Genomic DNA, 13,923 nt, shown 5'->3' with positions numbered 1-13,923 from the left:
TGTTTTTTAAGCAAAAACATACTGGCACATATTAAAATTTTTGAACACTTCATAGTAACTGTAGTAAGCGACTAAGCGGAGGCCAAGCGTGAACTAATTTTCTAAAATCAAAAGCATCAAAAACTATCTACTGAAAAACTAAAGGAAAAACGTCATTCTATCTAACTAATTTATCAACTCATATCAAACATGCCATATTCGGTTAATTCTGTTTAATGTTAATGAAATCAATCTTAAAAAGAAATATTGCAGGAGCTTCCAAGTTAAGCATTTGTACCCGCAGAATTTTACATTAAATTACGTTCTTTCAAAAACATTTGATCTTTTTCGATAGAATAGATTAAATGCTCCCATATGTTTTCCGTTGCATCAGATGGTCTATTTTATAGAAGTCCTAACTTGCACAAAAGGTTTCTTTGAGAGGCCAGAGAAAATGCCAAAGACATACGATTTATTCCATCTTTTCCCGTTTTCTTTTTCTAGCAAAACTGTTTTCTGTAATTTACATTTAAAAAAGGAGTATCACAGATTTTCATTTGGATACGGTTTTCGAAAAAAATATCAGAAAATTTAACTAACCATACAGCAATACCATTTCTGGAGACACCATTTAAAATTTCAAAGACAAAAGCAAGTAAATATTCTTTGCTTTTAAAACAGAATTTTACAGTCTGTTTAACTGTTAATTCCAATGTTCCATTAAATTTTTCTCCCTTTTTTTTGTGATCGAAAACCAATTGACCTACAGAAATACAAACATGAATATGATTACTGAGAAGAGGACAAAGAACTCGCAACAGATTAAGATTTTTTCCGTTTCTGACGTTTGAATAATAAAGATTTTCATAGAAATTCTCCAGCTATTTTCCGTTGTTCCCCCTTTTGGTGTCCGTGTATTCTTTGAACGTACCATAATTTTGTACAATAGTTTACTATGTAATGACGCGTGGTCTCTTAATGGGGGATATATATCGTACGGGGGCAAAAATGGAAAAGATTTTTCTTTGTTTTGCTTTCAAGGAAGTATTTCTATAATCTATTATATAACATTAACGCAAGTTCAAGAAAATTTTTCCAAGTATTATATTTTTAGAGCAATTTAAAAGCCTCTACATTTTTCCACAACCCCCTCCCCCCCCCAAAAAAAAAATCAGTTTTTTCTCAACCTGTTTTTCTTTCAATGTTTTAAATAAATGGCTCCTTTTTTCAACTTGCATAAAAACTTGTAGTTTTTTAAAAATCAAAACTAGCATCTAAAAGCTACCAGATGATGTAAACAAAAAGTGAAAAATTGACCGACGGAAAAACGCCTGCCTCGCACATATATTCCCCCATTTTGAAAAAATAATGGAACAATTAACCCATCAGGGCTCAAGCCTCAATATCCCGGACTTCAAGTTATCCTATTTCTCGCGACGAATAATCAAATCGGAGACTAAAAAGACAATTTCAGTGAGCCATACATATAGAGTTCACTGAATCAAGCAAAAAATGCATTAAAAATACTAACAGTGTCCAAATACTTGCTACAAACTTCGTTTAAGAGCAATGAACTAAGTCTCGAGATCTACGAAAAGTTTTTAAGCTATAAATTGAACTAAATATGCATTTAAAACTTCATCAGTCATTTTGAATACTAGTTAAAGCCTCCTTTCAACAAGTTCACAATCTGGCTTTAAACGGGCTTCAATTTACAGATTTACGTGACTTCTGTATTTGTTGATTTAGCAATACCTGCAAAACTATCCAAGAATTCAATATTCTAACGATACTCCCCATGATGAATCGGAAATAAAATTGGACACCGAAATCACGTACGCTTGTAAATTAAGCATTTTAAACTACTGAGTTTCAACGCTCGCCATCAATAGTTTCACTCGGTGTCCTAGCAGTTTTTCAATCGATTCATAACTCGATACGTCGAAAAACAGTAGTCTAATATGCACTTATTGACCGTGTTTATCGTATGCAAACTTCATTGTGTCCTTGGCGTTATAAATGCTGTTGGGAGATTGTATGAGTTGTGTTTTTTGGTTCTGCGTCCTTCCCTGTTTATATTTGTCCACCATCAGGTGATCATTGATGTCCATCGACTCCCCTGTCCTCCTGTTGATCAATTTTGCTCGCTCCTGGCACATTCTGAAAGAAGAATGAATTTATTTCTCCCTCTCATCTATCGAACATTTTTTCCACAAACCTGAGTACGCAAAAAGTTACACTTGTTTTGACAGGAATAATGCTTTGTAAGCCTAATAGTAGGTGCGAGTAACCATCAGAATTATGAAATTATTTAGATGAAAATATGAACCATAAATAAGGTCATTTTGGGTCTTTCCTATTATAGCCCCCCTATTAAGGTAAAGTTACTGGGAATATAATGTGATAGGACCTATTTTCTACCGGCTGGGGTTTAAACCTACTAAATTTCAATCATTTACTGTTCCACAGAAACCGAAGAATCAGTACGTTGAAGTCCAATATGGGGCCTGATTATTAACCATATGAAAAATAATGCACTCATGTTAAAAATTCATACAACGTCACCTTGACTTGAGGGGCGGGGGCAACATTCGTGAAGAACACACGTACAAGGATATATGCTGATTGCATAATCGCATCAAGGAATACAAATGAAACGATAATCATTTCCTCAGAGTTTGGCAACAATTACTTTGGTACTTTGGGTATTTCGGGGATCATAAAAATGACAAGCTGGGGAATTAAGCTGGGGAGCTCACCGTTGCAAGACAGTCTGTCTGGTCTTCTCAATTTTTCCCAGCTCCTTCTCGTAATACCTTTGAGGATGACTGGAAAAGGTTTTGGCCAGAAATCGAGTCACTGGGTGCTAAAATGAAAAGGCACAAATAAATACTTTGATCAATAAAACTGCAGTTATAAATCCGACAGCCTCTCTTTAAAAGTAACGAGCTCCTACTTCCGAACATAGTTTCACCCTATATAACATTTTGTTCAAACAAACTTCCCTTGGGACCATTTTAACGCAGTTTCATATCCGCAAGTCTTTTTTGTCCCAAATCATGACTAAGACTTACAGCCCCAATTTGCACAAATGTACCAGAATGAGGAGGATTTTATTTTTGCGAGGACCTCCATTTAATGGCTTAAGTCTTATCTCATTTCATGCTCGCGCGATCACTTGCAACAAACACTTCGAAAACCAACAAAATTAAAACTAAGCATTCTAACTTCTTTTTGAACTTCCTTAAATATTTCTTTCTCAAACGCGAATATTAAAAAACGTACGTGAAAGTATTCGTGGTATTCTGGCTCGTATCCTTCTGGGATGTCCCTCAGTACTGCGTATCCTTAAACACATCATAAAAAGACCAAAATTAAAAGCTTAAAAACTAACAGCTATCCAGCAATCAGCTAATCCATCCAAATCATTCTACATAAAATGTAAAAGTTCCGGGTAAAACTCGTTCTTGATATTTTTGCATTTTAGAGAAGGAACACTGATATTCCAACATCATATATCCGGAACATCAAAATTAAGGCAGTGTAAACAAACCAATTATAATTATCAAGAGCTAGTTTATTGAATAGCGCGTACGTAAATGGAAAAATATAAATGGCAGAAATCCAAATCAAAAAGGAAGCTAAAACGAAGATGCTTTCATGAGTTTCTACTCAGATTACTATAAGAGTAAACGAATCCCTTTTGAAAACTAAGATAAAGAAAAAAACATAACTGGACAGGTCCTGAACTACAATCCAAAAAAATGAAAACAATAATAACCTGACAAAACAGATTTTTTAAAAACAACTAGCCTTTGATTGCCAACAAAGCAAACATAAAAGAAAACAAAATAGCAAAAAAACAATTTTCAGAAAGAAAACTTTTCCATTTTTGACGTCAAAATCATCTAAACACGTTTATATACAGAAAACTTTAACACATTTTTTGATTTAAAGTCAAAAGGCACAAATTCTTTCATTAATTACACTAAGGGACAGATTGACAATAAAACTTACAAACGAACGATTTTCTTAAAAAAACAGCAACTGTTCGAAAAGATACTGTCTCATGAAAATTATTAAAAGCAAACAAAAAAATTGAATGGATAAAATTTGATGCAGTGGAATGCTGGTGAAATCCTTTATTTTTGAGACTAAATCACAAGACAACAAACAAACAATACGAAAACAGAACAATCACATCAAATAAGAAAAAAGCAACGTTTTTAAACACAGTGCCAAAGTCAAAAAATTAATTAAAACTGATCAAAATAAATAGGTTTTTAATTCCTTATTAAAAAAAACTCAAGTCGCCTATCCTTAAAGAGACCAAATGCCAAGAAGGCATGAACAACTTATTAATTAATGACGAAAACATTGTAAAAGATGAAAAACCATTAGCTATTAACCGGGTTTACCCATACCTCATTCAAAACCCAATGGGACATGTCGTTCTTGCGACTAAGTGATGATACAACAATAAAACGGGCGAAACTAAGAAATTCAATACTATTTTATGAGAGCACATAGCGACAAAGTCAGAAATTAGTAACTACCAACTGGAAACCATATTTAATTTTTTGTCTCTCAATTAAAAGCCAGTGTGGCCTATCATTTTTGAGACTTAGCGATAGGACAAGACGAAACAAAACTCGTGAGACGATGCGGTCAATGAGACTACGCGGTCAATCAAATCATCAATGAGACTACGCGGTAACACAACAATAAGATGAGCAAATATAAGCAAAAGTCAAAAAATTCCCATATACTTTATCAAGACAGATATCATTAAATCACTACCGCTTTTGACTTCTCATTGACATCACAAGGTCGAAAACTGTGTGAAGAAATTTTCAGAAAATCACTGCCCCTATACAATCCAAATCTTTTGATCGTAAGAATTTCCCGAATTTTTTTTTCAGCATTTACGGATAATGGTGATTCGTTCAAGTAACATATTGTTTTCTAATTTTCCCATTTTTGGAGCACAATTTCCCATTTTTGGAGGGGAGGGCCGTTTATTGTGTCTGCTGCAGGTATGGCGTTTTGTACTCCAGAAACATGATAGGCGTCATTTTGATACAAATAGGCAACTGGTACAATTTTCAGTTCGTTTTGAGTTAGGTAGTACCTTTTTTTTTAAAAAAAGCAAGCCCAACTGCCCAGTTTAAATTGCGTTCCAGATCTTAAAATTTTGGCCATTTCTTTCTAGAATGGTTAGAGTGCTGAAAAACATTCAGCATCTTTCTGATCGTGCTTTTGGTTATACAGCTTCTAACTGAATATATGCTATTGAGCCACAAGCCATCTTAAGTTCCTTTTTCACTTCCTCTTAAAACATAACTTCTGTCGATGTAAACAACCAAACCGTAGGAACCCTATTTTTTATTCACATTAGAACAATTTCAGCTTTCGTCCTTTAAATCTTTTTCTCATGGATGAATAAATTTAGTTCCTTGGACTATTATTTGCTTACGCTTTTATGGTTTTACATGGTCTTTGGCCTCGTTCCAATCCATAAAAAAATTCTACGCCAAAAAGAAGTAGTCCAATATATATCCACTTTAGTCACATTGTTATTATGATATTTTGAGGAGGTAGCATGGTAGTTCAAATATATAACCACCCGTTAGGCTAAATATTCATCAACTGTTGGCGTATAAATATAAAATATAAATGCTCCAAAAATATAAATATAAATAGTCTGTTAATTGATCTTTTTATATGTTGCATAATGAGCAAGTCATTCCAGCACTTCTTAGAACATATTTTACCTTTCAGAACTCTGATCAAAGAGGCTATTTGCAGCACTTCTCAATGTTTTCAACAATCAGATTTGCTTCCGTTTTTATTTTAAATTACAAGCTGTTTTGTTATGTTCTGCTTAAATTTGTTAGCAATAATCCTAAAACTTTCGCATGCTCACCAAGACCTGCATGTCTGCATTTTTATTGTTCCCACCCCACTTGTATCGGGAGGAACTACATACTAAAATGGGTTTTTTTGTTCAGACAATTCTGGCCGATCGATATATTCATCGTAGAGATGTGAATGGTATCATTAAAAAACTCGTCCAAAGTAGAATATGGAATAAAAATATTTCTTTAATTTCTTATCTTTCGAGGAATTATCGAGGTTTAAAGTTTTGTGTGAACACTGGATATTTGGTATGATTTTGTTCACTTTTAGCGTAATTTTTGTTCCAATTCAGATTTTTCCACAAAAAAATTAATACAAAACTACATTTCACGCTCCAAAATGAGACAATTTTGTCCTGACAGAAGACGAAGGGCGATAAAAAGGCTAGTTCTGGTCTCATAGGGAAGTTTACTTTCAAAAAAATTCTAATTCAGTTCGAGGGCTTTTTTTTTAGAAAACTTCTCATATTTTATATTGTTTTTCTAGTCACTTCGAGAAGTGTCACTTCATATCAAGGTTCCGTTAATGACAAGTCTTATTTACACTCAAATGATTCCTAATGAACAAAAAACTCGTTTTCAAGGACCCACTAAAGTTTTTTTGGCTGCGACTCGTTTAATTTTAAAAGAAACTTTGAATTTCATTTTCAAATTTTGGAGGTCGGGCATAGAATCGTTAAAGAAAAGTATAACAGGCTTCCAACTGAGCATTAGGTGCTTTGAGTGGAAAGCTAATGGCTATTAAATCCTGAAAAATCAATTCTCGAAAATTTTTTTGAACAATAACCGATCTTAAACCTATTTTTGTGAGCTCTAGGTTAGTATCAGTAATGACATGGTCCTCATCGTTTCTAATGCAACCAAAATAATCCGGTTAGCGGTTTTATCTGCTAACTATTGGTTTTATAATTTCGATGCCACCATATTTTCATATTTTTTTAAATTTTGATATTTTTTTCGTAATTTTAGTTCTCACTGGCTTCAAGAACACTTTCAACGGATCGTAGAAAAAGTTTTCAGAAAAAACTTATGGTTTAAATGGTTTCGACACTTTCTTCTCGCACTTTTCTCCTGAACTTTTTTAAATTTTGCCTATATTTGTTGTCGTTTTCATAGTCATAAGAACTATTGTGATGTCTTTTTGAAGACAAATCTATAACAACAACCTTGTCTTCCCATCTAGGCATAACTTAGTGTTTTTATTGACTTCCGTTGAAAGCTTTTGAATTTAATCGCGCTGATACTACGAGTTTTCTCAAAAATTTCGTGGTTTTAATATATTTGTTCAAATTTGCTAATTTTGGAGTCATTTTTATACAAAAAGAAGAATCCCATTGCTGTTTAAAAAAGTTTTCACTGAAAATTTCATTTTCACATAAACTTCTAACTGAGGATTGAATGAATCATTTTACTCAATGCAGTCAGTTTAGAGCGAAAAGTCTTTTAGTTCATGATATTCGTTTTCAGATTTTTTAAACTTTTCAGTTTTTGTTGTTCTTTTCGAACATGAGATGACTTTCAAATGTAGCCCAAAAGGAATTTATTTATTCTTTCAAAAACTTTAGCATAATTTGCTTAACTAGCATTTGAAATAAAAATACATAATATTCAGATAATAGCTAATGACTTAAATTGCTTCAATAATTTGTGTTTTCGCAAATTGTTTGTATTTTTTATTTTTTTATTTTCTGCTTCTTTGGTCCGTTTCTATGGTTTTTTATAACCAACGACAGGTCCCATTGGTTTCTTAGTAACTTTTATTAATTATTTCTTTAAAAGGTAATGATTTTTAAAACTTTTGAAATTTTTCGGTTTAAAAAAAGTTGACTGATTTTTGAATTTCGCCTCATAATCTCTCACTTTTGCCGACTTGTTACCTAGTCTCATTAATGAGAATTCTCATCTGCTTTGATGTTAAGAACAAGGAAATTTGTGTAGTTAAGGTTTTATCCTATTGCATTTTGACGTTGTTACTAGCTGCAATTAAATTTGAACACTGAGTTTTTGCCATGAAATTCTTGTTTTTGCTTATGTTGTTGTTTTTTGTTGTCTTTTAAATGGCAGCTCTCTTGAGCGCTGTAAAGAGGCATTGCATTATGTAATCCAACTAGTAGTTTGGTTGTGTAACGATTTTTTTATACTCAAACATCGATTTTTGATTATCTATTCATTTGGTTGACAATTAACTCAAAAATGTTCATGATGTCGGGTCGGAACATCGTGTGCGAACGCACATTAACGAGCATTTTTGTTAGATATTAGATTCAGCTGGCACGATGCGAGCTTTTGTAACCAGATCGAGGGTCATCAAACTTTGGAGAAAAACAAATCGATTGGCGCGCTATCGCGACAGGCTAGGGATCAGCCTTGGCTTTAACTAAATTAAGCTAAATTCAGCTACACTGGTTAAGAGGAAGTTCGGGGACAGGCAATTGAGGTTTGGGGATAGGCAAAACCATGATGATTCTCTTCTTCCTCAGCAGTTTCGGTGGTCCGTACAGTTAAAGCTTAAAGAGCTTCACATATTTTAAAGACACACATGGCTACACTAATTTCTTCTAACGCCGTTCAAGGCAATTAATAACAAGTCTTTTATACCGCAGTTAATTTGTCGGTAAACTTTTGTGGCCATTTTGGTTAAACTGAATTCACGTGAACTTCAAATGTTGAATTGAACAAATTTGTACACCAAGATACGAGTAGCGTAGAGCAGGTTTTATGTTTTCCCCTTTACAAACAATAATTGGTTTTCATTCAGAATCGCCCGTGAAATATACTGAATTTAGAGTAACTTGATTTTTTTTTAATATTTATCTGTTTCTTCCAACAATTTTCCACATTTGTCTGAAATGAATTCTGTTGATTCCCGCAAGCTTGAAAATGCTGATTTGTTATTATAAGTAGTGTTTTATTCTGACCTGGCCTGGTGACACCGTAGTAGACAGCATACAAAATTGGCAGTCCTGGTAAAGAGATGTAGAAGAATGCACTTCGCATGAACTTCGTCCTCTGATGTCTGAATAACATGAAAAAGTCAAGCAAAGTTTACATAAGCTTCCATACATTTCCGGTTCCCCGACAACTATGCATTTGGAGAAATTTATGTAATTGAACGCTTATTCGTTGCAGAAAGTCAAATTAATTCAGAAAACAGGAAGAGGTCGGTAGAATATAAAAGCTGTTGTTTCTTGTTGATTAAATTTGTTGTCCCACGAGCAAGCAACAGTCCAGCAAAGAAGGCAAGGCATACATGAATCTAAGATTTTTCGTTTCATCTACAAGAAATTTAGAACCTTGTGAGTCTAATGAGGAATCTAGATTGGCCACCCCCACCCATCCCACGCACAGCTACAACAGACGGAGTGGACACTACTGATTGGGCTAAAATGGAGGATGAGGACGAAGGTGTTGCTGCCCTCCGACATATAGTTGACACCACACGTCCTATCGAAAACATTTCACACCTGAAAGCATCATTTTCCTAACATTCCTGCTTGCGCCCCTCCTCTTATAGCTTTAATCATTTTTTCATCACGGTTCATGGTTAAGATGCACGATTTCTATTTGATTTTTAATTTTTGTCACATTGCCTATCTCTCAAACAGTGTTAATTTGTATAATTTCTTCTTTTCGAATTATAGTAATTATTGTTTTATTTATACTCAGCTCTGGAGTAGACTGAAAAGTGGGTGTCTATAGCCCCGTCGTCTGCTCCCCCCCCCCCTCCCCCTCCCCCTCCCCCCTCCCCCAATACAATATATTTGTATTTTGCAGTAATTTGCAGTAATTTGTATATTTTTTCATTGGAGAAATTAATTCTTTCTTTCTTTATGTGAAAGGCTCTTAAATTAGCAAGCGCCCGTTTTCCATAACGAAATGAAATAAGAATGACAAACTTAGATCAAATATCTCCGAAAAAAACAACGCCCTATTCCTGTCATTATTCATTCGGGTCTATGATTTGCTATTCCACTCTATCACGTGGAACAAAGATTGACTCTATTCCCATACTCGGAACCAAACAGTAGTTAACAGAAACAAAGATACATACCAGGTAGTAAAAAAAGGTCAGAACCCAGAAAGCTAGATGTGCTCCAAAACAGCTGTGAGCACCCTACATTCAACTGTTGACTTCGTCCAACAGAATTTCAAATTAAAAAGGAAACCAATTCAATTTCTGCTCTTTCGATTTTGTTTTAACTCCGGCGAATAAATGAAGCCGCTTAAACTCTAAATAAGAGCAATTTAGATTACCAAAACGATTAAGCAATGAACCCATTTAAAAGCTCAACATGGACCGAATAATTGATACACATTTAGATCATCATCATTGCATGGACTTTAGCGGAGTCTCATTTCAATGTGTTCGTTCATATTCCACCTTTTATTGGCTCAACTTATTGGCTCACCTTTTTTCGCTCAACTCGGGGCGATCATATGAGAAACACAATCTAGTGATTACGTTTTGAATGGGTTATTTATTTTGAACCTAAGTCATTTTGATACAATAGTGAATAAGATCATCAGAATAAGTATGTCATCTCTTCACCGTTTACGTTATTGAATAATTTTGCTCCGCTTTACTTGGTTTAGATAATTCCATAACTTTAGTTTCTATTCAGTTAAACTCGTCAATTTTAATCCATCATTGATCAGTTTGATAAAAGTCCTTCACCTGTAGATATCATGAACGCATGACTAACATGCTTTTTTATATAGCCGTAATATTTCATTGGCTTTCTCTCAAACTCAGCTAACAAAAACTAAACAATGTGGATATAATTAATTTCATTTGTTATTGATTTGAAAGAAAGTATTTACTGAGGGACTTTTATACGAAAAATTTGTCATAGTTCATCAATCATTTTCAGTGATTGTTTTTTTTTGTTAATTTTAGTTTATCAGCTTTTGAATTTAGAATCTATTTTCTTTAGCGACCTCTTTTCCTTCCCTCTGACTGAAACAAAATTTGAAGCAATGGTTTTCGAAGTAATTTTTCATTATCTCGGAAATACAAAACGCACCGATTGTCTGGAGGAAATCAACAAAAAGCAAATAGACAAACGCGTTCGAATCATAAACCGTAACACAGACTACATGGTTTGATTCTTAAACCGCAAACAAATTAAAACTAAATGAGCTGAGACTGTGATTAAAGCCTGCTGTCATGCGAAAGGCAGTAACGTCACGAATAATATCTCGAGCTTTTTGATCGAGAACTACAACTTGAATAAATAGCCGGTAGGCTGTTGGGAAACACCCACTAATGACTGCCCGTGACATCTATGAGGATAGAAAAATGAAAAGAAAAAAAGAGACAAACTGACAGCCTTATAATTTCCTAATTTAAAGAGCAGTTTTAGTTAGATTTCACAATTATTCAGAATTCAGCTCCTAAATTGAAGGATTACAACTTCGATACTAATGAACTTGCATTTGCTCTTCTGGCCTTCAACCTGACTTAATTATGTTCTCGCTTGCTAACTTTATTATGATTTTGGTATTTTTACTTTGAACTCATTCACTATATTACGTAAATAGGTTCAATGACTTTCATTCAATTGAAACAGTGATTTTAAGTCAAAGTCAAGCGAGAAAATTAAGACCTGTACACAGCGAAAAACATAAAAACCGACTACCGTCAAACAAATTTCTCGAACAACAGACTCGATGGAAAGTTAACTCACAGAGGAGGAGAAATTTTTTAAAAAACTACATAATGCAGCAATTCCGTCAAACTTTGTTTGAGAGCAATTAAACAAGTAATTTACAGTCTTATTTGTCTTTCGGCAGAAAATGAGTTCAGATCTCAAAAATCTGAATGTTAGATAACGCAACATTAAACGCCAAAAAGTGAATCGAAAAGATCATTCGTATTTTAATTGCATAAAATGAAGAGCGCAGTTCACAACAAGACCAGTTGCTTGGTATATTTAAATGTTTGAGCAAAAATAACATAAACCAACTAACGTCGGATGAAATGCTCTCGAACGACGGGCTGGGAGCAACTTAACTTAGGGTGCAGCTTAAAAATTTTTGGTGCTACTCAGCCGCTAAAATTCACATTTATATTAGCAACAAATTTCATTTCAGAATGAAAGCAATTGAAATCACTCAAAACGAAGAAGCGAAGCTTGAAAAACTCACTTAAGAAATCACAGAATGTTCTAGAACAAACGGTCAAGCAAAAATTTTGGATAAAAAGACCAACATGTTAACAATAATTGCTTCAAACTTCGTTCGAGAGCAATTAAAAAATTTGAAAGTTCCACATTTCAGGCAATAGTTAAGACAAGCGATTTTGAATAATTTAATTATAACTTCCTGTATAGTAAATACAACTTAAAAACATCAAGAACAAAGCAAAATCAGAAGGCTATATCAACAGAGTCAAAGACAACCACTGATTAAAATAATACAACTCACCAATAAGGACCCTAAATAACTCTCATCAATTTAATGCTCAAATCAGATTTTCACATGTATTCAAGTAGCCACTGTTACTCAATTTAAAGAAAATTTCGCAAGAGTTCTTCAATAAACGCCAGAATGCAACCTGACAAACCCATACAAATTAGGCACTGTAATCGCGATATCTTCTGGATACTTATACGTGAAATTTTTCACTCTATTTACCCTTTGGATAACTTTTCCCTCGTCATAAAGAATAAACTCTTTCTGGTTAAATTCGGCCGCAGGGTAAAACACTTTTATTGGGAATTTGTTCACGCGGTGTATCGTCGGCACGAGTTCCAAACCAGAATTAACCTTGACGAAATCAGTCACATTTGGAAATGACGACGTCATTATACTTCCCACGGTGTGAAAGACGTGCAAAACTGTTTGGCAAAAACCACACCAGCTGTTGTAATGTAACACAAGACAATTATTTGTATTGTTTCCGGACCAAATATCGTCAGAGCGACAATACGGTGATAATTTGGCTAAAGTACCACCTTTGTTATCGGCCGTGTTAACGTCTCCATATTCTAGCTTGCTAATGTATTCATAACTTTTTCGTTGTGCGTGGGGTAAAACAGCGACGCCCATTCTTTTGTGTAAAAAAAGCGACGGCGGTCTTAAAAATTGAGAGAAGTTTGTAGTCAAAAGGTTGTACGACTGTTTAACTAAATCAGTGATTACTAAAATAATATCAGAAATAGTGTTAACTGAATAATTGAACACTCTGTTATTTCTTAACCTTACTTAGTTTAGATAATTCCATAACTTTAATTTCTATCCAGTTAACCTCATCAATTTTAATCCATTATTGATCAGTTTTTATAAAAGTCCTTCGCCTGTAGATATCATGAACGCATGACTAACATGCTTTTTAATATAGCCGTAATATTTCATTGGCTTTCTCTCAAACTCAGCTAACAAAAATTAAACAATGTGGATATGTTTAATTTCATTTGTTATTGATTTGAAAGAAAGTATTTATTGAGGAACTTTTATACGAAAAATTTGTCATAGTTCATCAATCATTTTTAGTGATTGTTTTTTTTGTTAATTTTAGTTTATCAGCTTTTGAATTTAGAATCTATTTTCTTTAGCGACCTCTTCTCCTTCCCTCTGACTGAAACAAAATTTGAAGCAATGGTTTTCGAAGTAATTTTTCATTATCTCGGAAATACAAAACGCACCGATTGTCTGGAGGAAATCAACAAAAAGCAAATAGAAAAACGCGTTCGAATCATAAACCGTAACACAGACTACATGGTTTGATTCTTAAACCGCAAACAAATTAAAACTAAATGAGCTGAGACTGTGATTAAAGCCTGCTGTCATGCGAAAGGCAGTAACGTCACGAATAATATCTCGAGCTTTTTGATCGAGAACTACAACTTGAATAAATAGCCGGTAGGCTGTTGGGAAACACCCACTAATGACTGCCCGTGACATCTATGAGGATAGAAAAATGAAAAGAAAAAAAGAGACAAACTGACAGCCTTATAATTTCCTAATTTAAAGAGCAGTTTTAGTTAGATTTCACAATTATTCAGAATTCAGCTCCTAAATTGAA

The 13,923-nt window shown here is 34.0% G+C and overlaps 2 protein-coding genes across 2 annotated transcripts in view; both read right to left on the bottom strand.

Moving 5' to 3' along the window:
* LOC142339245 (T-complex protein 1 subunit theta-like) overlaps positions 1-13,923 on the bottom strand; it is a 300,794-nt gene that overhangs the window by 267,537 nt on the left and 19,334 nt on the right. The window lies entirely within an intron of this gene.
* The window catches only part of LOC142339249 (transmembrane protein 203-like), a 179,986-nt gene that overhangs the window by 146,729 nt on the left and 19,334 nt on the right, over positions 1-13,923 (bottom strand). The gene's annotated exons all lie outside the window — the stretch shown is intronic.

Source organism: Convolutriloba macropyga, chromosome 5 (genome assembly GCF_964194025.1).
Source record: "Convolutriloba macropyga chromosome 5, txConMacr16.3, whole genome shotgun sequence".
Taxonomy (NCBI): domain Eukaryota; kingdom Metazoa; phylum Xenacoelomorpha; order Acoela; family Convolutidae; genus Convolutriloba; species Convolutriloba macropyga.
This window is presented reverse-complemented; position numbering and strand designations above follow the sequence as displayed.